Source organism: Mus caroli, unplaced genomic scaffold, assembly GCF_978045245.1.
Source record: "Mus caroli unplaced genomic scaffold, Mus_caroli_1 scaffold_17, whole genome shotgun sequence".
NCBI classification, from domain to species: domain Eukaryota; kingdom Metazoa; phylum Chordata; class Mammalia; order Rodentia; family Muridae; genus Mus; species Mus caroli.
The window spans coordinates 28,894,280-28,918,047 of record NW_028227272.1 but is presented as its reverse complement, the minus strand read 5'-3'; the positions used below and the strand labels follow the sequence as shown (position 1 = coordinate 28,918,047).

Genomic DNA, 23,768 nt, shown 5'->3' with positions numbered 1-23,768 from the left:
GGGCGGGGTGGGGCGATGGCGTTCCCTCTCCACGGCCGACTCTGGACTTCAACCAGGGAATTAGGCCAAGGGATCAGGCAGAACTAGCTACGCGGAGCGAAGAAGGATGGGGTCATTTGTGCGTGCCCCCGCCCCCAGTCCCGCAGTCTGCAGTGGTCGCGGTGGGGACTCCAGAGGGACCCGCACCGGGCAGTGACTAATTCTACTTTGCCTTTCTGTGAGTGCATTCTGTGATTCCCTCCTTGTAAATCTATGCGCCATAAGCTTCCTTTTTTAGTACTAGCACAGTTACGCCAAAGCGTTTCTCGCTTTTCGTTTTGTTTGCGTGTTTTGAAACGGGGCTGGTGGCCTCGAACTCGTCTTTCTCCTGCTCATCCTCCGAAAGCTGGTTAACAGGCGTGCGCCACCACACCACCTTTTGTCGTTCGAAACATTCACTCTGGGCCGGGGGTGTGCTCTATGGCACAGAGCTAGCCTAGCACGTGTGCTCTTCTTTAGGCTCTAACAAAAGCAAATCCCACTCAAACAAAACCAAAGTGACAGCGATGGAGGTTCCTGAGTCAGGGGCGGCGATCGCCTAAGGGCAGCCACTCCCTGCTTTCTTGCACAGTGGGATTTTGGATGTGGTCTTTCGGCAGCTGGTTCGGTTCTCCCGGGATGCTGACACTCCAGGCAGCTGTCAGGGGCAGCGCCTTTCATGCTGACAACGGTCTGGTCTGTTCCTTTGTGCGTGCTGCAGGCGGAGACGGGCTATTTGCCCAACAGCCGGCTGGAGAGAGACAGCCAAGGGTCGCAGGAGTCCGGCTTCTGGGGCGACTAGCACCGATGCTCTAGGCGAGTAGGGCGGTACAAAAAGCGGAGCCACGCGACGCGGTGCCCACCACGCAGGGACGCGTCACAGCCCCCCTCTGCAGATCTATGCACCACTCCCGAGCCTGTCGTTCCCCGGGTCCCTCGAATCCCCGCCTACAGCTGGAGGGACGTGCGGCCTGGGGGCTGTGACACTGCCCCCTGGCGGCACGAGGCCTTCCTAAACCCGACTCTAAACTGGTAGGGAGGAGGCCTGCTAGCTCGCCACTTCTAAATCCTGATTTTGGAACGTTCCTGATCAGAGTCGCCTGCTTGTGTTCCCTTCATGTTCCGCAACAGTGTTCACATTAAACAAACAAAAAACAGCAAAGAAACCAAAGAACTACTGTACTGAGGTATAATTTACATACAATAAATGCCAGAAATTATTCATATTCTCTGAGTCCTGAGGCTTTTGACAAACGAAAAGCTGGGCTGGCTACTGCTTCAGCTCAAAAACCACATCCATCCCCTCCAAAAGTTCTCTCCTGTCCTTGTTGCAGCCTTCCGACCTCTGCCTGATATGGACTGTTCTGATCTCTACTATTGTTGCCTGCCATCCCCAGAATGTTGTTTAAATAGAAGCAGCCAGCCAGTGTTCTCTTGTGCCTGGCTCTTTTCACAGAACACATGCCTTTAAAAATCCACCCCAGTGGCCGAATACAACAGATGTATTGTCTGATCTTCTGTGCTGAGCTCCGCCATAGGACAGAGGCTACATACCTAGCCTTGGCCTGACAGAGGTCCAGGGACTTGGATCAAGATATTTACAATATCCCCACCCCATCTCCCACAGGACAGTGGAGGGCTGCCTAGGTATATGACCTGTGACCACGTATCCCCTTCGCAGGAAATTTGATCATACTAACAAGTCCCCGTGTGGCTCTTCTCTGGTTAGAGTCTGAATTATTCCTAGAAAGACAGTTCTCTCTAGGAGAAACCTGCCTCTTCCCCTTTAAAAAAAAAGAAAAAAAAAGTTTGGTGTGGTAGGTGTTTGAGCCGCAGAGCAGGTGACTCAGTGGAACACTTTGAATATGGTTGCTGTGTTATAGATCCCAGCAGGGGCAGGAGTGGCTGTTCGGGATCCAGGATGTGTAGGACAGATGGACAGATAGGACAGATGGACAGGTAGGCCAAGGCCTTCACCAGAGCCAAGAAGATTTCCCCCGGTGACTTCTAATTTAGTTAAAGAAAGCAGGTTTGGGTGGGGTTGCTATGAAGCAGGAGCAGTGGAGCAGTAGACGTCTGGACCACCATAGTAAGTTGCTGGAGGGACAGAGTGCTGGAAACTCTCACAGATGGCTAAGCCTTGCTCTGGAAGAAGTCAAAATGGACTCCGGCATGGGCAGATGCAGTCCTGAATCCTTGTTGGACTGTGTCTCCATCCTTCCCCGTTTGTCAGTGGGGTTTTCCTCTGCGTGGAGACACCACACACTCTTATTCATTTGAACACTTGGTGTCCAGGCGCCCTCTCAGAGCCCCGAAGCGGAATGTTTGGGTTGTTTCCAGCTGGGGATACTATGAGTAAAAAATGACTTTCATATGTATATTAAAGCCGCTGTGCGCGGACCTGTGTGGGCGGGCTTGTGAGAGGCTGTGGTTTGCTTCTGTTCAGGCGCCGAGGGACTGAGCAAGGGCATGCGCAGTTCTGCAGATGCGCTGCCACCGATGTATCACCTACCCGACTCCGGCCTCTCTAACTTTTGTTTTTAGACAGGTATGCCCAGGCTAACATAAACTCACTCTGTAGCTCAGGTTGGCCTTGACCTTGGTAGTGTCCTGCAGCCTCCATGCCCTCCCAGAGATCCTAATTACAGCCTCAGCAGGCTCATCTTTTGCTGCCTCTCTAGGAGGCTGTCAGATATTTTGCAAAGCAGTTTCACTATTTCCATTAAAGTCCATGGTAACCTATGGCTTGGCTTGGAATCTTCATTTGTGTCCCCTGCCTCCCACTCTCTCTCCCTGCTTCCCTTCTCCCTCCCTCCCCCTCCCTCCCGCTGAGTATGGGGTTCCTGGCTCTCAAGTCCCAGTTCACTTCCCCATCTTTCCTTTATAAAAAGTTTTAGTGCTTGAGACAGAACCTGGGAACTCATGCAAGCTAGACAAACACCCCAGCACTGAGACACACTCCCAGGATTCCGCTTTGGATCTTCTCACCAGTAACTCTCCAAAGGCCAGATTCTAGTTGTAACAGCATCTAATTTGTTAAAATCTCCCAAGCTGGGCATGGTGGTACACACCTGCAATTCTAGCACTTTGTGAGGTAGAGGCAGAGATGGTGACTAATACACATTCGAGACTGTCCTGGGGACCACTACATGGGGACACCCCTTTTCAAAACATCCAAGATAATTTGTTCTTCCTTTCTGGATCATACTGGGTTTGGTGTTGGGATTGAACACAGGACTCTGAGGCTGCTAGACAAGTACTCTATCTACCCTTATCCCTTAAAATAGATGTGTACATGTGGGGCATGTGTTTGTGTATGCACACACTTATGTGTTCATATATGTTCTGTGTGTATTCATGTATGTATGCTGGTGTGTGTTCATACATGTACCTGTGTGTGCATGTGGGTGCGTGCTCGGGTGCCCGGGCGCGTGCCAGTGTGTTCTAAGAACAGAATGTCAACCTCAGGTCCTGTTGATTAAGAGCACCAAACCTTGTTTTTGGCAGCAGAGTCTGCCACGGGGTACTAGCTCAGCCCCAGGCATCCCCTCTTTGCCTCTCTGGCTCATCAAGTGAGTCCCAGGCACTCCCTCTTTGCTTCTCTGGTACTGGAATTTCAAGTGCACACACCTAGCTGCTCTTGCTGTGCCTACCACCTCTTCTTCCTCCTCCTCTTCTTCTTGCTGTTGTTGTTGTGACAGGGTCCAACCATGTAGATCTGGCTGTTCTGGAATTTCACTCTGTAGACCAGGCTGGCCTCCGACCCACAGAGATTCCCCTGTGTCAGCTTCCCACGTGCTGAAATTGAAGGCATATCTATATCTCGCCATGCCTGGCCACACATGGTTTTTAAACATGGGTTTTGAGGATGGGATTCTAGTCTTCATGCTTGTGTAAAGGTCCCTACAGCTCCGAAAATGATATTCCCCTCTTCTTTGAGACAGGGTTTCACTAGGTAGGTCACTTAATATGGCTTTGAAATCACTGTGTGGTCCAGGCAGGCTTTGAACTGGTGGTCCGGGGCTTCAGAATTCTGAGTAGCTAGAATGACAGGCCTGTGCCCTCAGGCCTGGCCTAGTACTTGCTTTTGGATCAAAGGAAGTTTTGCCTACTTTAAAATTTCCTAAGTTTTTGTCTGTAATTGAAAATGTTTTATCACTCTGGATATCTGATAGATTCAAACTAACTTCTCCACATGATATGTGGGGCTCCGGTCTCATTTCTCCCTTATGTGGGTATCCAGTTTGCCAGCGTAGTTTAACGACCTTCTCTTACTGTTTGACTTACATTGATAACCTTGTCAGGTTCCATTGCTGTTAGCCCAGCACAAGAGATACCCAGAATGGCCTCTGGATACCTCATGCCAGAGACCTGCTGGCATCTTGACGATTTATGCTTTTGTAGGTTAAATTGTGTGTGTGTGTGGTGTGTGTTTGTGTGTGTCTTGCTAAGAAGAGTTTACTTTATCCCCGTGTAATGAAGGACTGGTGAAATGCTTTCAACAACAGGACAATGGCTTGGCCAGGTTCTCGGTCCACACATATTATTATGCAGAGCAAAGGCTGGAGAAGGAGGCAGGAAGGAGGCAGGCTGACTCTGTAAGGGGTCAGTCACTATATGCCATGCATGTCTCTCGCTTAATCTCATTTAATCTTTTCATCTGCTTTGAGATAGGATCTAGCTATGTAGCTGAGGCTGGCCTTGCAGCTTGTTAGACTATCTGCTTCAGACTCACAGGTGCTGAGATTACAGGCAAGTGCCACCGTGTCCTCAGAGGTCATGATGTCATTAGGAGATGATTGGGCGGGGGTCTGTACTAATTCCTTTTTTTCTTTTATTTCCTTTTTGGTTTCTTGCAACAGGCTCTCACCCTGCATGGGAACTAGACTGTCCTAGGTGAAGCCCCGAGGAAAGACCAGGGGTGGGGACATGAAGGGAGCGCAAATTAGGGTGAGTGTGTGCTCTCATGTGTGTATGTGTATGTGCATGTGTATATGTGTGTGTGTGTGTGTGTGTGTGTGTGAGAGAGAGACACAGAGAGAGAGAGAGACAGAGACAGAGAAACAGATCACACACACAAAAATTGCAGATTAGGGAGACTCAAAAACTTTAAAGACTTAATTGTGTTTAATATAGGGACTCATTATGTAGAATGCTGGGATTAAAGGCATGTGCCGCTACACCTGGCTCTATAGATTTTTAAAAATGACTGAAAAGCATATGAGAGCTCCAGGAATACTAATGTACATCCAGAAAGGAAACCCAATGAAAATAAGCCCATCTATACCGATGGCTTCATCCAACCCCTCACCTCAGGGATCAGGGGTCGAAGCAGAAGAGGAAACAGAATGATGGAGAGAGCAGAAGGGACTGCTGGAGCTAACGAGCACTGTTACAGGACTGACAGACTGTGTCAGCAGCACACACAAGGACTGCACAGGTTCAAGCCAGATGTGGGCCCAGCCCTGATACTGGAAGTGGACACGAGGTCCCACCTTAACCAGGATGCTAGCTGTAATTGGTACCTGCTGGCAAAGGGTCTCCTTGTATATCAGCCACACTGCAGAGCAGGCCCATGCCCAGGAGTGGTCGGCCAACACAAAAACGAACTCCACGGTACTTCTGTGGGGTTCTCTTTCATTTTGCTCTGTTTTAGCTTTTTTTTCTTTTCTTTTCTTTTACTTGTTTGATTTGATTTTTGTTTTTGTGAAAGTCTTTTGTATTTCTTAGGTTTTTGTTGTTCTGTCTCTGTGGGCACCAGGCACACAAGGGGCACATAAGGAGAAGACACTCATCCCAGAAGAATAAAGAATGATACAAGATACCGGGCAGTGGTGGCACACGCCTTTAATCCCAGCACTTGGGAGGCAGAGACAGGCAGATTTCTGAGTTAAGAGGCCAGCCTGGTCTACAGAGTAAGTTCCAGGACAGCCAGGGCTACACAGAGAAACCCTGTCTTAAAAAAACAAAACAAAACAAAACAAAACAAAACGAATGATACATGACAAAGCAGAGTGCTGTCAGGCACAGAGGCACAAACCTGAATCCCAGCATCCTGGGGGCTAAGGCAAGAAAATTGCAGCACATCTGGGCCAACCAGTGCTATGTAACAGGAATCAAGTGCAGCACATCTGGGCCAGCCCAGGCTATGTAACAGGACTCAAGTGCAGCACATCTGGGCCAGCCCAGGCTATGTAACAGGACTCAAGTGCAGTACATCTAGGCCAGCCCAGGCTATGTAACAGGACTCAAGTGCAGCACATCTGGGCCAACCAGTGATATGTAACAGGACTCAAGTGCAGCACATCTGGGCCAACCAGTGATATGTAACAGGACTCAAGTGCAGCACATCTGGGCCAACCAGTGATATGTAACAGGACTCAAGTGCAGCACATCTGGGCCAACCAGTGATATGTAACAGGACTCAAGTGCAGCACATCTGGGCCAACCAGTGATATGTAACAGGACTCAAGTGCAGCACATCTGGGCCAGCCCAGGCTATGTAACAGGACTCAAGTGCAGTACATCTAGGCCAGCCCAGGCTATGTAACAGGACTCAAGTGCAGCACATCTGGGCCAACCAGTGATATGTAACAGGACTCAAGTGCAGCACATCTGGGCCAACCAGTGATATGTAACAGGACTCAAGTGCAGCACATCTGGGCCAACCAGTGATATGTAACAGGACTCAAGTGCAGCACATCTGGGCCAGCCCAGGCTATGTAACAGGACTCAAGTGCAGTACATCTAGGCCAGCCCAGGCTATGTAACAGGACTCAAGTGCAGCACATCTGGGCCAACCAGTGATATGTAACAGGACTCAAGTGCAGCACATCTGGGCCAACCAGTGATATGTAACAGGACTCAAGTGCAGCACATCTGGGCCAACCAGTGATATGTAACAGGACTCAAGTGCAGCACATCTGGGCCAGCCCAGGCTATGTAACAGGACTCAAGTGCAGCACATCTGGGCCAACCAGTGATATGTAACAGGACTCAAGTGCAGCACATCTGGGCCAGCCCAGGCTATGTAACAGGACTCAAGTGCAGCACATCTGGGCCAACCAGTGATATGTAACAGGACTCAAGTGCAGCACATCTGGGCCAGCCCAGGCTATGTAACAGGACTCAAGTGCAGCACATCTGGGCCAGCCAGTGCTGCATAACAAGACCCCACCTCAGGAACAAAACTTAAAAAGAGGATTGCTGAGCAGATATAGCCAGATAGTGCATTTAAGTCACAAAGCCCTGTTAAAGACCAGCTTTGACCCCACGGGGTACACTGAGGCAGGCAGCCAAGTGTGGCAATGGCTGATAGCAACTGATGAGGGCTGCTGCTCTTGGCAGCCGTGATGAGAGAGAAGAAAAGGGAGGGAACGCAAGCACACACACATACATACACATAGAATAGTTGCAGCAAACACAGGCTCCAGCACCTTTACATATACAAATATGTACATACATACATATATACATACATACAGACAGACAGACACATACATATTCACACATTAGATGGCTGGAGCAAAGCTCCAACAAGCAGGCTCCAAGAATTTCACATATACATATACATACACATACACATCTACATATATACATACATACCTGTTGGGTAGATGGAACAAAGTGTCAACACACTCTTACACAAACTTCATACATATGCACACCAACACATACACGTATACACATATACACACATATACACATATACTGTAAGATCCCAACCCTCTCTCAGTGGTACTTACTTTGAGATGACCCCGAGTGAGACTGAGTCGCAGATCGATGTAAAAGCAAGAAGTTTATTTTCCAGGACCTCGGGTTGACCTTCAATTAGTCCCTTAAGGTGAGTTCCTAAGAAGGCGACCTCGAGTAGCTATTACAAGCTGTTTTCATACTTTTTAGGGGCACAGGTTACAGCAGCAAGGTTACAATTAAACTTATTGGCTAAGCATATTGACCTTTAAATCTATTGGCTAGCAAGCATGTCACGAGTTTGAACTCTACCTGGGACTTTCCAGAGGGTCAGGTGACTGATAGAGAATTTTTTACTCAAGAAAGTTTCTGACCTTGGAGAATGGCACTTGGCCTAGCCTTGACCCCAGGCAGGAGGGAGAAGCTGACAGGAGGGTGTGGGACTGGAAAACCCCTTAGGGTTCTTCAATATGTGTATGCACATGACCAAGTCTGCTCAGTCAGTTCTCCAGTGCAGTCAGGGGGATGGAAAAGAGAGAATTAGACAGTACTGCAGCATGACCCCAATCAGTCCTGAGACTGAAGGCAGGTTTATTCTTTCCCAATCCGCTTTTACACCATTTTAATTACATGCAAGTAATAAGGTTGAGTGGTACAACGAGGAACTAGCAAGACAGTGAGCAAAGTCCTGTGATCGCGCCTGTGGTCGCTGTTTCTAAGGGCTTCCCAGGATGACCAAAATATCTGGGCCTACTTCCTTGTCCAAGCCCCAAATCAGATTCTAGCCTGTTGCCTACTTTTCTGTCCCACCCTAAGATTCTTGCCTGAGCTTACTTCCTTGTCATGACCTGGGACTAAAGGCATGCGCCACCACGCCCGGCTACATCAACAATTCTTAATAAATCATATCAGGAAGCTCAGGGCAAAAATGGGTGTAAGAAATCAACCATCAGCCGGGTGGTGGCGGCGCACGCCTTTAATCCCAGCACTCGGGAGGCAGAGGCAGGCGGATTTCTCAGTTCAAGGCCAGCCTGGTCTACAAAGTGAGTGCCAGGACAGCCAGGGATACACAGAGAAACCCTGTCTAGAAAAACAAACAAAAAAAAAAAAAAAAAAAGAAATCAACCATCACAGCCCAGCCTCAGTGAGAGTCGCGTTAGCCAGTGCTAATGAAAGACCCACAACGTGAGGACTCTCCCACATTCTGACTCAGGAGAGGCGACACCCCAAAGTCACCCACAAGAAACAGTCTTGCTGCACACTACAAGAGGATTTTTTATTCAAGAGCGCTCTCGGGCCCACGGTCATAATGAAAGAACCTAGTGGGGAAACCCCCACTCAATTCTCAATTCGGTGCACACCCAAGAATCACGAACAGACGGCCAACTTGATGTAAGAACACGAGGTAGTTTAATGACGGAGCTCCAGGCCGACACATATCTCCCGCAGGAGACAGAGGTGTTGACCACATGGTGGAGCCATAATGGCAGAGCTCCAGGTTGAAACATATCTCACACAGGAGACAGTGGTTTCGACCCCGAGGCTTGGAAGCTAGGGACTTTTATAGAAAAGGGGTGGGGTCAGGGGAGGAATTGGCACGGTTTCACATGATTGGTTCATTTAAACATCAACAGACTGTCAGAAGGGCGGGAGATAGGGAGGCACTAGGCCAGTCAGGACATGTAACGATGGGCCTGCCCGGGCATGTCCTGGCCTGTTCTGCTATGTTCTCAGCCCTAGGTTTTAAAGCTCACAAACTCCTCTTTGGGCTATTTGACATACATTACATGAATCACAGGTCTCAAGTTTTATTTCCTTTCAATACACCATGCGGGGGGGGGGGGGTAGAGGACCGTGGCACCCCGAGTAGCTGGATAAGGGGATATTTAAAGGAAGAAACCACAACTCAAGGAGATGGGGAGGGCGTTGTTGGAAAATACCAAAGATACCAGTTAAGAGTCCCAAGGAAGTGCAAAGTCACAAGTGTCACAAGGAATACCTGGTAATTGTTCCAATTAACTCTCAAGACAGTTTCTAAGAGCCCCTAACAATAGCACTTTCTTTGAATGAACACTCCTTGAACCCAGGAAGCAGGTAGGTGGAGGAATGTCGCTATCTGGTTTTATGATTAGCATACCTTGGAGCATTGAGTCACAAAGGCCACATTCCCAAGCCAGGGCCTAAAAGGCCTAGAATTTTGTTTTTACGTTTTACTTTTTCACTGCCACTGTTCTTGTTCCCTGACCATAACAGGTCCCTCACTTAACTAATGAGAGTGCCTTTCTGAACTTCAAACTGTTGTCTAAGATTTTCTACATCAGATCCTGTAACAAAAACATAGTAACCTAGCTTCCCTAACAATTTTATTTTTTTCAAATGTTTTCTAAGGGTGGTGGTCATTGCTGACTCTCTGAGTCACTAAGTTCTTCTCTGGGGTGGTGACTGAATCACTCATCTGCTCCAGCAGCAGGGCCTGAAGGAGATCAAGCACATTTTTTTTTTTTTTCTTGAACAGCTTTTATTCCTGGGTCAGAAGGGCAGGTGGTGCACACGTTGGCTCCTCGAGGCTGTTGGCTGCCTCCAGGCCTCGCTCCTGGAAGTATCTGTGGGGGGCCTGAGGGCGGCAGGTCTGCGGGCCCTGGCTGAAGTGAGGTGATTCTTGCTCAGGGTCCTCCTCAGCTTTGAGTCCTCCCAAGTGACATCTTCTGCCTCCTTCTCCAAGATGGCTTGGGCTGTGCTCCAACTGAACTGTACAAACTGGGGGAAGCCAAACACAGGGTCCACATGGTTCCTCAGCCAGGCTTTGGTCTTGGGATCATTGGGATAGCCTGAGCCATAATCGGAATCCAGATCCTGTAAACTTTCCACAAACGCCAGTTCTTCACAGCCTTGTCTCTGGCCACCTTGGCAAAAATGCTGACAGCACTGACCACAGGGAACAGGAAGTCAGCTTTGGCCTTGACTGTCACCTCTATCCTGGGAAAGCGCTGTTGTAATCGAGCCTGGTATGTCTCTGGCATTTCTACAGTGCCCACAAATACCTGAGTGACATTCACATTCTGGTCCAGTGTGTACCATATCAGCTCCGCAGCTGTATCGTGTGACAGGGAGTTGAGGTTGTACTTGACTCGCCCAAGCATGCTGGTAGAGATCAGGTTTGGAGACAGGCCGTCCAAAGCCCAACCCACAAAGTCTCCATCCTCCTCCATTTTCACAAAGAGCCTCTCCCGCTCATTCTCTGTCAAGGTCTTTGAGTCTGCTACTTTCAGGCCCTCCAGATCTGCCAAGCGAGACAGGGGGCAGTAACAGATGGCGTAGACCATGGGACCAAGCACAGGGCCTCGGCCCGCTTCATCCACGCCCAGAACGCACGGCTCCTTGAGACACACAGCAGGTACAGGAGAACTCAGACGACAACGATTCATATTGTCCCTCTCCAGCTCACTGAGATCCATGCTGCCTCTGCGACAGCCAACAGTTGTAGAAAACAACACTGCAAGCACAGGTCCCAGCGCGCGTTTTCCGCAAAAACTCGAGATCAAGCACATTTATTGTTAGTGCTGGAGACACTGCCTAGTGAGGGGCTAGAGCCCCCTTAGAGTTTTCATACAATTCTTAGATTAAGAGGGATGTGAGGGCAGCAAGCAGAGCAGGACTCCATACCAGCAAGAAGTCCTCAGGACCCGTGGTCCTTCGATTGTGCTCCACTGAACTGCACCTATCCTGGCTGTGCTAACCAGGGAGCTACACCCCATGAGTTCAAAGCCATTTGTTGTTTCTCCTGCAGGGCCCTCCACAACAGTAAGAGGAAGCTTGGCATGGTAGATTACACCTGTAATCTCAGCACTCGGGAGGAATCTGAGGCAGGAGGATCAAAGTTCAAGCTTCAGTCATAAGCCCTATAGCAAGACCTTGTCTCAAAAGTAGATGAATGTACACAGTAATTTTATAGATATTATCACATGTCTCTATCCAGGAGTTGTGTAGGAATTTGCTGTGTAACATGATAAAATCACCCACTCCATGCCACCACTCAGGGCACACATCTTTATTTCCAGCACATGGGAGGCAGAGGCAGGTGGATCTCTGAGTTTGAGGATAGCCTGGTCTACAGTATGAGTTACAGAACAGCCAGGACTACACAGAGAGAAACAAAAACAAAACAAAACAAAAATGCTCCCCTCCAGACAGGCCCAGTGTCTCACACCCACAACCTCAGCCCCTCAGGAGGCAGAGGCAGGGGCCTGAGGGCACAAGGCCAGCCTGGGCTATTGTACCAGTTACTTTTCCCTTCTGTGAGAAAACACCATGGCCAAGGCAACTTAGAGGAGGAAGGGTGTGCTAGGCTTATGGTTCCAGAGGGCTGAGAATCCTCTGCAGCAGGAAGTGAGACAGCCAGTAGCAGACACGGTGGCTGGGGCAGGAGCTGCTGCTCACATCTTGAACCAAAGCAGGAAGCAGAAAGCCAAGAGACAGCAGACTAGGATTGACACCATCTTTAAACTCTCAGAACCTCCCCCCAAGCAACACACTTCCTCCACGAGGCATCACCTCCTATACTGACCTAAACAGTGGCACCAACTGGGGACCAGTTTCAAATGTCAGAGACTGGAGGACATTTATCATTCAAACCAGCACAGCTATGTAGTGAGACCCTGTCTCATACAACAACACAGTGTCAAATCCTGGTGTCATTTGTACTGGACTCTTATTAAATTTATGCATCGTCAGGGTCAACGGACATTCTGAAAAGCTAATGTATTTTCTACATGTTCAGATTTCTTCTTTAGCAGAATTAAAGTTTTTTGAGAATATTTATTTTATGTTCCGTGTCTGAGGGTTTTGCCTGCATTATGTATGTGTCCAGGTGCTCAACTGGTGCCTCTGGAGGTGAGAGGAAGATGTCAGCTCCCCTAGGACTGGAGTTACAGATGGTGTGAGCAGCCATGGGGGTGCTGGGAACTGAACCCAGGCTCTCTGCAAGAGCAGCAGTGAGCACTCTTAACCGCTGAGCCATCTCTTCAGCGTCGTTAGTAGAGTTTTAAAGTTTAGTTCATAAGAATATCAGACACACCTCATGGGGTTTATTCCCAATTGTTGAGCTTTGCTGCTTTTGTTCTTCTTATCAGGTAATGGACTTGAAGATTCCATCAATTCTAATAAGGCGCTTTGTTTGTTTTTTCCTGTGAGAGCACATGGTCCCACCCCTCCTGGAACTTGCTGTGTGCGTAAAATCCCAGAGATCTGCTGGACTCAGCTTCCCTGCTTCCCTATGCGGGTATTACAGGTATGAATCACCATGCTGGTCTCTGATGTTTATATTAAACTACTGAATTAGTATATATATATATATATATATATATATATATATATATATATAATGTATGTATGTATGTATTTTAAATTAGACCCATATAGTAGCATGCACACACATACAACCTAATACATACATACATACATACATACATACATTGTGAAAATAATTTTAAAATTCTTTAAAAACAGAAGAAAGACCCAACCATATCTGAAGTGTTATTGACTATTGATAGCTTCTGGAGGAGGGACAGTTAGTTTTCCTTTAAGGGTGTGTCCTTCAGGTCTACCATGATGGCATGGGCAGCACAGACTGGACTTTGTAGGTTATAGAAGAAGGAGGAGGAGAGAGAGGAGGGGGAGGAGGGGGAGGAGGAAGAAGAAGGGAAGGAAGGAAGCAAGGAAAGAAGAGGGGAGAAGGACACACAAAATTGAGATGAGAGCGGGAGCTCATGGGTGGGTCTGAGAGAAGCTAGGGGAGAAGTGGGGGATGAATGTGATTGTCTCAGGATTTCATTGCTGTGAAGAGACACCATGACCAAGGTACCTGTTATGCAGGCAAACATTTAATTGGGGCTGGCTTACAGTTCAAAGGTCCAGTCCATTCTCATCATGGCAGAAGCACAGCAGCATGCAGGCAGACATGGCGTTGGAGAAGAAATGAAGAGGTCTACATGTGCATGTGCAGGCAGCAGAAAGAAAGAGAGACACACTAAGCCCGGCTTGAGCTTCTGAAACCTCAAAGCCTGCTGGGCAGTGGTGGTGCACACCTTTAATCCCAGCACTTGGGAGGCAGAGGCAGGTGGATTTCTGAGTTCGAGGCCAGCCTGGATTACAAAGTGTGTTCCAGGACAGCCAGGGATATACAGAGAAACCCTGTTTCGAAAAAAGAAAAAGAAAGAAACCTCAAAGCCCATCCCCACTTCCTCCACTAAGGCCTCCTAACAGTGCCTATGGAAGCCATTTTCATTCAAACCACCTCAATGATCAAAATACAGCCCATGCAATTCTCAAAAAAGAAAAAAAAAACATTGGAAAAAGGAGAGAAAAGGGAAGGAAGGAAGGAAAGAGAGAGGAAGAAGGGAGAGAGGAACAGAGGAGACAGAGACAAAGAGAGACCTTGCCTCTGAGCAGTGACATTCCCATATTCCCTTCTTTCCTGAGCCCTATACTTTCCACCCTGCCAAGGTGTGGCATACTGCTCCAGCCAATGAACCCACAAGCCAATGGACTCTGGTTTCCTTGGGCCTTACTCTTGGAGTCACCTATTGCATGGCTTTGGAGGAACTGATCCCACAGAGAATGGTTTCATCACTAGGATGAAATCCTTCATGTTCTTCAGCTTCATTCTGTCTAGCTCTAGCCACAGCTCACCCTGTTTTCCAGGTCATATAGTCGGAAGCAGCTGTATAAATACTCTACGCTCACCTTTCACTTAATAATATGCCCAGAAGTGTTCTCCTGGTCACCGTGACTTCTTAGCACTAGATACTCCATTGTCTGGAGAGGCTGGGCCATCCATTCACCAGCTAAAGGTGCCTTGGGCAGTTTGGATAAAGCTATTCCAAACATGTTTGTCCAGGTTTCATGAGCTTGGAGATTTTAGTTCATTTAAAAAAGTACCAAGAGGCTTGCGTGCTGATTCATTTGGTCACAGGATGCTGACTTTTGTGTGAATTCCTGAGGTGAATGCCAGCCAGGCTGTGCCATTTTGCCTTCCTGTCAGCGACAATCAGGCTCTTCTGCTCTGTCCATCCTCGTCAGCTTTGGATGCTTCTCAGCACAAGGCCTTTGGGGTTCCAGGTATAGATGATGCCATCTGGGGGGAGTTTTTCTTCCCTTTTGTTTTCAGTATCTCTCTCTTCTAGCTCCTGCCAAACCAGAAAAAAAAATGTTAAATAATATCTGTGAGGGGCTATGTCTCCTTTGTTCGTGACCTTGGCGTGGAGAAAGCTTTTATTTTGTGCCCATAAAGGCTGATGTTGGCTTTGATACTCAGATAAACATATATTATAATGAGAAATATATTTACTCCTATGATGTGCTTTTTTGATAATAAACTGTTGAATTTTCTACAGTTTATAGAGACAGTAGAGTTTGTGATGTGTGTGTGTGTGTGTGTGTGTGTGTGTGAGAGAGAGAGAGAGAGAGAGCGCATTCACATGGGTATATGGGTATATGTCCTTGTGTGCACAGGTTATTGTGCACAGGTATGTGCATGTGTGCATATGGAAACCAGAGGTGTCAGATATCTTCCTCCATCACACTTTATGCACATAATTGCTTTCTTTGCTTTGCTTTTGTTTTTTGAGATAGGGTTTCATTGTGCAGCCCTGGCTCTCCTGGAACTCATTATGTAGACCAGGCTGGCCTCAAATTTCTAGATCTGCCTGCCTCAGCCTCCCGAGTGCTGGGATCAAAGACTTAGGCCAGCACTGCCCGGCTACATTTCTCGGTTCAGAACATGGTTTTACTCTGCAGTGATCTCTGGTTTCTGAGCCTCCTTCCTTTTCTTCCTCAGTGCAGGGACTACTGGTGTGTGTCACTAGGCTAAACTGGTAAATTTCTTTTCTATTATGGTAAAACAAATGGACAATTTAAAAGTCCTAGATAGATACATGTAGCTTAAAATCAGAAACAGCAACATCAGATATACACAAACGTGTTAGTTTGAAGATCTGGGATGGAGAAGTCACACAGCCCAGTGTCCCAGAGGCAGATAACGTGACATATCCCTAGCCTTCATGGATCATTAGTTCCCTGACGACGTGCTGAAGACTCAGCCCACAGAATCTGTGCAGACAGCAGCCTGCGGCTCTGACTGCACTTTGGGGAGTTTCCCTGCCTGGAGCAGCTTTGCCAGGGCTCTGCCAGGCCAACCATAGCCTCTTCTTCCTTTTGCCTCTGTTTCACAGGTTGAAGGGCAGCTGTCAGCCACAGCAAAGAGCACTAAATGTCTGTCCCTGACACTGGAGTCAAAGAATGTTTTCTTTTTTGAAATCTAGAATATCTTATTCTTCTTTCACAAGACAGCTGGGACAAAACCTTTGTTTCTAGAACTGTCGACTCCTGTGATTTAGACCAGGCCAAGCCTGTGTTTCAGTCTCCTCAGCAACAAACCTTCTTGTGTATCTGTGTCTCTGGTTACTGTAGACTTCCTGGGAGACAGGCAGACTGTGGGGTATGGGAGACGGGCAGGTGTGCCCGATCTGCCCCAGGCAGAGTTGAAGACCTGAAGGGGCCTGTTTTCTTTTTTCTTTTTTTAAAAATCATCAGTAAAAGATTTCCATTAAGAACTTGTAATTTGGCCAGGTGTGGTGGCACACTCCTTTAATCCCAGCACTTGGGAGGCAGAGGCAGGCGGATTTCTGAGTTCAAGGCCAGCCTGGTCTACAGAGTGAGTTCCAGGACAGCCAGGACTGCACAGAGAAACCCTGTCTCCAAAAAAACCAAAAAACCAAACCAAACCAAACCAAAACAAAAACCATGTAATTTGAATGACACCAAGCATTGATTAGTCTTTGAATTAAAGGTTGATTTATTGATTTCCTTCATGTATGTAGAGTGCCATGTTCATGCAGAAGTCAGAAGAAGGCATAGATCCTCTGGAACTGAAGTTGCAGATGGTTGTAAACCAATGTGTGGGTGCTGTGTCTGAACCCTCTCCCTCTGCAAGAGCATCAAGTGTCCTTAACCATTAACCATCTTACTAGACCATATTTTTAAAATGTAACCCCCCCACATATGTATGTATTATGCATGTATGCATGTATGTATTTAGAATGTCTGTGTTCTCTTCTTCTATTGTGTGAGTTTGGGACTAGATGGCCAAGGTTGCCCAGAAGCACCTTTACCTACTAAACAGTCCCTAAAAGCTATTAAAAATTATTTATTGGCCAGGCGTGGTGGCACACGCCTTTAATCCCAGCACTCGGGAGGCAGAGGCAGGTGAATTTCTGAGTTCAAGGCCAGTCTGGTCTACAGAGTGAGTTCTAGGACAGCCTGGGCTACACAGAGAAACCCTGTCTCGAAAAAAAAAATTATTTACTATGTGTGGGTATTTTGCTTGCATGTACGTCTGTGCACTACAGTTCTGCCTGGTGTCTGGAAGGGGAGTAGGAGCCATTGGAACTGGAATTATAGACAGTTGTGAGCTGTCACATAGGTGCTGGGAATTGAACCCAGGTCCTCTCAGAAGAGAAGCCATTGCTCTTTAACTACTCAGCCAACTCCCCAGCCCCTGCTAAAGCAACTTAATAGCACCTGCCCCATTGGTTCTATTCATATCTTGATGCGATGAAGTACGGAGATATTCAGGTGCGTGTGCCCTTTAGGGGCCTCACAACATTTTGTGTTTGGCTCATAGTGGGTGAGCCTTGAGCTTAAGCCTGGCTCTGCCCTGCTGGGCTGGAGGACTCGTTCTAGTCTGAGGACTAGATTTTTCTCATCATTAAAATGGGACTAACCGTGGTGCTTTCCTTTATCTCAGGGAAGACGCTTGTATCACCTAAGTCTGTGACTGTTCCCATAGTTCATGATTCCCAGTGGGAGCGCCACAGGCCAGCTAGTCACCATCAATGAAGCGGATTGTTTTCTCGTTACGACCACAAGGTGGCAGCATGGATCCGCTTCTGTGAGCGTTTCCTTCTCAAAGGCAGTTTGGGGGGTTCGGGCTGAATCTGCTCATATGCTGGTTTTTATAGGCCATTTTATACGGTTTTCTTCATGTGTGTCTAGTCCCCTGCCCTGGGCACTTTTCCCTGGATTTATGTCAGTTGAACTCGGTCCCATTTCTGTGGATTCACCAGCCGGTAGGATTCTTGTGCAGCTCTGGCTGCAGGGTGACCCAGAGACCCAGGGCTGTTCCTGGCTCTGGCCTGGAACGCTACCCAACCTGTAGCCGGCAGATCTTGCTGCCAGAGGCATGGAGACCCTTGCTGGGAGGAGAGAGTTAAAAAGACTGCACCCGTCGAACTTAGAGGGCGAGCCAGCCATCGCTGAAGTTTGGGTTTGATCGAGTTTGATCCATAAAGTGAGGTCTCCCGTTTCTCAGTGGGGCACACTTCCCCGATTCCAGGATACTTCTTATCAGACTCCAAGGACCAGTCATCCCGGGAGACCCTGACTTTTAGTCCCTTGCTTCCTTGCGCCCCAGCATTGTGAAAGAAGTTGAGACACATCAGGAAAATCTCCAATCATTAACAGGATTGCCCGGTAACCCTAAGAGTTGGGGTGACTCACCAGAAGGCTGAGCACAGGGCTTTAGCCAGGTCCTCAATGAAGAGCCTCTGGTTTGACCTAAAGGTTAACTGTGGATTTGTGATGAGACAGCTGCCTTTAGGAGCACCGTCCGTCCTTTTCCTGCAGCGTGGCTGAAAACGCCGGGCAGTTTTATGCACACACAGCTCTTCCACACTCAACGTTGTTTGCAAAGGCTCTCCTCAGATATGAAGGCTCAGATAAGACGGTTGTAGCTGCCCCTTGTTCATTTGTGGTGAGGTCTCTGTTCACTTGCTGGCTGCCAGCAGGACTCACTTTACCCTTCTAGGACACTACATTTCAGTTCACGGGGTCCCTTTCTTGTTTAAAAAATTTATTTTTATTTTTTTGAGATTTTAATATTATTATATCATCTCCCCTTTCTTTCTTCCTCCAAACCCTCCCATATACCCCTCTCTTCTCTCTCTTTCAGATTAATGGGCTCTTTTTTCATTAATTACTGTTACACACACACACACACACACACACACACACATATTGCTAAATACATCGATACAACTGCTTAGTCCATACAATGTTCTTCATATGAACGTCCTCAGGGCTGACCATTGGCATCGGATAACCAGTTGGTGTGCTGTTCCCTGGAGAAGATTATTTCTCCCATGCAGATCCCTCACTTGCCTATGGTTCTTGGCGTAGGGTTGAGGCCTCCTGGTCTTTGCCCATCCATCCACTTTAGCATGTCCATAGATGCCAGCCTTGTTCAGCTCCGGTTTGAACAGCCATGTTGGTGAGGCTTAACGGGGGCAGGAGACACTCTCAGAGCAAACTCTCTGATCCTCTGGCTCTTGCAGTCTTTCCTGCCTCTCCTCCATGATGTTCCCTGAGGTTTTGTAGATGACTCTGTGGAGATTCCGTGGCTGCTCTTTTAGGAGTCAAGGAGAGAAAAAACTCAGGCAGTTGTTTTGTCTGGTTTAGGAAATGGGGTCTTCCTGCACAGGGAGGCAGCAGGTCTCACTTATTGTGCTTATAGGCACAACAAGGGGTATAGGCAGCTAGCACCCTGCCAGGCTCTCAAAGACATCTTTTTAAAAAGTAACCTTAGCCAGGCTTGGTGACACACACCTTTGATCCAAGCACTTTGGAGGCAGAGGTAGGTTGGTCTCTGTGAGTTGGAGGCCAGCAAGGTTTACAGAGTTCAAGGACAGCCAGAGCCGCATAGTGAGACCCTATCTCGAAAATAATATCTCAATAAAATAAACAAAAACAAAAGTTACCTTGGAGAAATATAAAAACAGTTCAGCTGCGCATAATAGCATAACTCTGTAACCTCAGCTCTCAGGTGATAGAAGCCTCGTAAAAGTACCTTTCATTATCCTGCAATTGCTCTCTCCAAGGCTTGCTACCTCAGACCGATAACCTAGGCCTAGTCCTGGAAGCTTCTAGCTGCCTTACAATCTTATCGAGGCCTAGAATGTTCTCATCCTCTGAGACTTACGCTCAATAAGCTCACCCTCTTAATTCTTTCTGATCTCTAACCGATTCAACTCAGTTGTTCTTGCTCAAATTCTCCAAGTTGACTGATGCAACATGGCTTCTGTTTGGCCTCATACTAACTCTGGCAATTTGTTCTACTCTCTTGGCTCCTTCTCATTCTCTGGCTTGTTCTCTCTCTGCAACCTGTCTCTCTATAACTGGCCTGGTAAAACTATCTCATCCTCTCTCCAGACCCTCCCTTAAATCGCTTCCTTTCCCTCTCTCTTGTGAGAGTGGGGCATATCTTATTCGGTCTTTCTCTGATCTGTTGCTTTGCCACTCAGTTAGACATCACTTTCAAACATGGCTGCTTCCTTCTATAAACTAACTTTACCTTCATTGTTTGGGATTAAAGGTGTGTACTAAGGGTGTATCTGTATTTCAACCGGAGGGATTAAAGGTGTGTGCTAAGGGCTGAGCCATACTACAACTAGAAACAGGGGTTTTCAGTAACTAATACAACCTTGAGGTTCACAGTATGATCAAATATTCTGCAACAAAGAATTACAAATTTGGAACTATCTCTGGCTCTACAGTGAATTTCAGGCCAGATTGGACTACAGATTGAAATGCTGTCTCAAATATGAAACAAAAATATTGCTACCAGGAAATTAATGTAATTTATCATACATATTACCAAATAAGTAAATGATGGTAGATCAGAGCTGGAAGATGGTGAAGTGCCTGCTTCAAAGGCTTGAGATCCTCAGGACCCACATAAGAAGCCAGGTATGGCAGCACACTGTGGCAGCAGGCAGCCTGGAACCCCAAATGCAGTGACAGCAAAGGGGAGACAGGCAGATGAGCCAGCCAGTCTAGCTGAGTAAATCACCATCAGGTTCAGAGAGAGACCCTGTCTCAAAGATAATAACATGAGCCAAGCAGTGGTGGCATACGTCTTTAATCCCAGTACGCGGGAGGCAGAGGTAAGGGATTTCTGAGTTCGAGGCCAGCCTGGTCTACAGAGTGAGTTCCAGGACAGCCAGGGCTACACAGAGAAACCTTGTCTTGGAAAACCAAAACCAAAACCAAAACCAAAACCAAAACCAAAACCAAAACCAAAACCAAAACCAAAACCAAACCAAAACAAAAAACCCAAAACATACCCACACGCGCACACACACACACCACAAACTTTACCACACATAAACACAAATTCTATCATGTATATAGATTATAGAAAATTCAACAGTTTATAATCAATAGCTACTTCACAGGAGTAGGTGTATAAGACTATAAGGTATGTTTATCTGAGTATCAAAGTCAACATCATGCTTTTGTGCATGAAACAAAAGCTTTCTCCAGGCTTAGAAAAAGAACAAGGGAGACATAAGCCCCTCACAGATATTATTTAACATTTTTTTTTCTGGTTTGGCAGGAGCTAGAAGAGAGAGATACTGAAACCAAAAGGGAAGAAAAACTCCCCCCAGATGGCATCATCTATACCTGGAACCCCAAAGGCCTTGCGCTGAGAAGCATCCAAAGCTGACAAGGATGGACAGAGCAGAAGAGCCTGATTGTCGCTGACAGGAAGGCAAAATGGCACAGCCTGGCTGGCATTCACCTCAAGAATTCACACAAAAGTCAGCATCCTGTGACCAAATGAATCAGCACGCAAGCCTCTTGGTACTTATTTAATTGAACTAAAATCTCAAAGCTCATGGAACCTGGACAAACACATTTGGAATAGCTTTATCCAAACTGTCAACTCTTGATGAATAGTCAAAGTCCCTTTAGCAGGTGACACAGAGAGAAAAAAACAAAACAAAACAAAAATGCTCCCTTTAGGGATGACAAGAAAGAAACTTAAAACAAAAAGCCAGCCAGGTGTGGTGGGGCATGCCTTTAATCCCAGCACTCCGGAGGCAGAGGCAGGCGGATTTCTGAGTCCCAGGACAGCCTGGTCTACAGAGTGAGTTCTAGGACAGCCAGGGCTATACAGAGAAACCCTGTCTCGAAAAAACCAACAAACAAACAAACAAACAAACAAACAAACAAACAAACAAAAAAACCAAAAGCCAAACCAAACCAAAAAACAAATAAAATACCATCTTTTCAGAAAACTGATGGAAGAAAGTTCACTTAAGTCCATTACATGTTGAGCAAAGCTCAACAATTGGGAATAAACTCCACGAGATGTGTCTGATATTCTTATGAACTAAATTTTAAAACTCTACTAACGATGCTGAAGAGATGGCTCAGCGGTTAAGAGTGCTCACTGCTGCTCTTGCAGAGAGCCTAGGTTCAGTTCCCAGCACCCCCATGGCTGCTCACACCATCTGTAACTCCAGTCCTAGGGGAGCTGACATCTTCCTCTCACCTCCAGAGGCACCAGGTGAGCACCTGGACACATACATAATGCAGGCAAAACCCTCAGACACGGAACATAAAATAAATATTCTCAAAAAACTTTAATTCTGCTAAAGAAGAAATCTGAACATGTAGAAAATACATTAGCTTTTCAGAATGTCCATTGACCCTGACGATGCATAAATTTATTAAGAGTCCAATACAAATGACACCAGGATTTGACACTGTGTTGTTGTATGAGACAGGGTCTCAGTACATAGCTGTGCTGGTTTGAATGATAAATGCCAGTCTCTGACATTTGAAACTGGTCCCCAGTTGGTGCCACTGTTTAGGTCAGTATAGGAGGTGATGCCTCGTGGAGGAAGTGTGTTGCTTGGGGGGAGGTTCTGAGAGTTTAAAGATGGTGTCAATCCTAGTCTGCTGTCTCTTGGCTTTCTGCTTCCTGCTTTGGTTCAAGATGTGAGCAGCAGCTCCTGCCCCAGCCACCGTGTCTGCTGCTGGCTGTCTCACTTCCTGCTGCAGAGGATTCTCAGCCCTCTGGAACCATAAGCCTAGCACACCCTTCCTCCTCTAAGTTGCCTTGGCCATGGTGTTTTCTCACAGAAGGGAAAAGTAACTGGTACAATAGCCCAGGCTGGCCTTGTGCCCTCAGGCCCCTGCCTCTGCCTCCTGAGGGGCTGAGGTTGTGGGTGTGAGACACTGGGCCTGTCTGGAGGGGAGCATTTTTGTTTTGTTTTGTTTTTTTCTCTCTGTGTAGTCTTGGCTGTTCTGGAACTCACTCTGTAGACCAGGCTATCCTCAAACTCAGAGATCCACCTGCCTCTGCCTCCCATGTGCTGGAAATAAAGATGTGTGCCATGAGTGGCGGCATGGAGTGAGTGATTTTATCATGTTACACAGCAAATTCCTACACAACTCCTGGGTAGAGACATGTGATAGTATCTATAAAATTACTGCGTATGTTCATCTACTTTTGAGACAAGGTCTTGCTATAGGGCTTATGACTGAGGCTTGAACTTTGATCCTCCTGCCTCAGATTCCTCCCGAGTGCTGAGATTACAGGTGTAATCTACCATGCCAAGCTTTCTTTTACTATTTTAACAGGGCTTTGGGACTTGGATGCATGATCTGCCTTTATGTGCTCAGCAATCCTGTTTTTAAGTTTTGTTCCTGAGGTGGGGTCTTGTTACATAGCCTTGGCTAGCCCAGATGTGCTGCACTTGGGTCTTGTTACATAGCCCTGGCTAGCCCAGATGTGCTGCATTTGGGTCTTGTTACATAGCCCTGGCTAGCCCAAATGTGCTGCAGGTTTCTTGGCTCAGCCCCCAGGATGCTGGGATTCAGGTTTGTGCCTCTGTCCTGGGACGAGTGTTCCCTCCTTATGTGCCCCTTGTGTGCCTGGTGCCCACAGAGGCCAGGGCTTGGCATTGGATCTCTTTGAACTGTGGTTGCAGATGGATGTGAACTGCCAAGAGGGTGCTGGGATCTGAACCCTGGTCCTCTGCAGGAGCAACAAGCGCCCTCGACCTCTGAGCTCCCTCTCCAGGAGTGCAGGCTTCTCGGTGACAAAGAATCATTTCCTATTCTCACTGGGGAAGACAGTTTCCATGCTTCCGGTGTGTGGCTGACACTTGCCTCTTGTCATCACCGGTAGGATTACAAGTCACCAGTTTCCAACT

General features: G+C 47.4%; 1 long non-coding RNA gene and 1 pseudogene across 1 annotated transcript; one reads left to right on the top strand and one right to left on the bottom strand.

Annotated features, from left to right (window-relative positions):
- The first annotated feature begins 163 nt into the window (after window positions 1-163).
- On the top strand, window positions 164-22,950 carry LOC147000622 (uncharacterized). Its single transcript, XR_015045745.1, has 3 exons — window positions 164-217; window positions 12,840-12,997; window positions 21,158-22,950. It is a non-coding gene; the product is annotated as an uncharacterized LOC147000622 (long non-coding RNA).
- LOC110312058 (ribonuclease H2 subunit A pseudogene) lies at window positions 10,229-11,180 on the bottom strand (annotated as a pseudogene).
- Window positions 22,951-23,768: the final 818 nt, after the last annotated feature.